The sequence below is a fragment of the Gossypium arboreum genome, chromosome 9 (genome assembly GCF_025698485.1).
Source record: "Gossypium arboreum isolate Shixiya-1 chromosome 9, ASM2569848v2, whole genome shotgun sequence".
Classification (NCBI taxonomy): Eukaryota; Viridiplantae; Streptophyta; class Magnoliopsida; order Malvales; family Malvaceae; genus Gossypium; species Gossypium arboreum.
The window spans coordinates 54,212,095-54,213,324 of NC_069078.1; the positions used below are offsets into that span (position 1 = coordinate 54,212,095).

General features: G+C 38.5%; 1 non-coding gene across 1 annotated transcript; it reads left to right on the forward strand.

The window, feature by feature from the left end:
• The first annotated feature begins 601 nt into the window (after window positions 1-601).
• Window positions 602-708, forward strand: LOC128281302 (small nucleolar RNA R71). The gene has a single exon (XR_008271515.1). It is a non-coding gene; the product is annotated as a small nucleolar RNA R71 (small nucleolar RNA).
• The last annotated feature ends 522 nt before the right edge of the window (window positions 709-1,230 follow it).

A 1,230-nucleotide genomic window follows, 5' to 3' on the forward strand; every position in this document is an offset into this window, starting at 1 on the left:
TGTATCGGTATTTTGGAAACGGGTTTCTAACACTGATATGAATTTCGAGAGCATCTCCTCAAGGTTTGGTTTTTTCTCTTGTTGATAAAGTGGCTATTGAAAACCCTAAGGATTTTGTGGCTTTTGATTCCTTTGACCACCCTAGGAGAAATTTGGGTGGTTCCTCCAACCTGCATTATAAGTATTACTGTATGGGTTATTTTGAGATCTAAAGTTATTGTTACCCATATAGTTGACTTGTTCCTCTTCGGTTGTAGGATTGAAAGATTGATATTCTGTATGCACACCTCCTCCACTTGAGCCACACCTCATTACTGGATGTACCTACATAGAACCAAGTAAACCATCAATCTTTTTATTGAGAAGTTCTACCTGATTTGACAGCGTAGTAACTGAGTCGACGTTATAAACGCCAGCTGTTTTTGTTGGCTTAGTGCTCATGACTTGCCACTGATAATTATTCAGTGACATTTCTTCAATGAATTCATAAGCCTCTTCAGGTGTTTTATTGTTGATGGTTCCTCCAGCAGCTGCGTCAATCATCTGTATTGTCGAGGGATTCACATCATTGTAAAACGTTTGAACTTGCAGCCATAGAGGTAACCCATGGTGAGGGCACCTTCGCAATAGATCCTTGTATCTCTCCCATGAATCATAAAGTATTTCTAAGTCTATCTGCACAAAAGAAAAGATATCATTACGTAATTTAGCCGTTTTAGCCGGCGGAAAATATTTTAGTAAAAATTTTTCGGTCATTTGTTCCCAAGTAGTAATTGACCATCGTGGTAACGAGTTCAACCACTGTTTAGATTTATTCCTCAATGAAAAAGGGAATAACCGAAGACGAATGGCATCATTAGAAATGCCATTGATTTTAAATGTATCGCAAAATTCCAGAAAGTTTGCTAAGTGAGCGTTGGGATCTTCCTCCTGCAAACCATCAAACTGAACAAATTGTTGTATCATCTGAATAGTGTTAGGTTCTAATTCAAAAGTATTTGCAGCTACAGCAGGTCTAACTATGCTAGATTCAGTTCCTGATAAAGAAGGTTTAGCATAATCATACATAGTGCGTGGAGCAGGATTTTGATTAATCGCAATTTGCAGGAGGTAGCTGATTGCCTTGGTTTTCAGCCATCTCTTCGGTTGGGGGTTGAGTATCGTCTTCTTGCTCGTTCTCTACGTATCTTAAGCTTCGCATTATTTCTCTTTGGTTTTTACGAACTATTC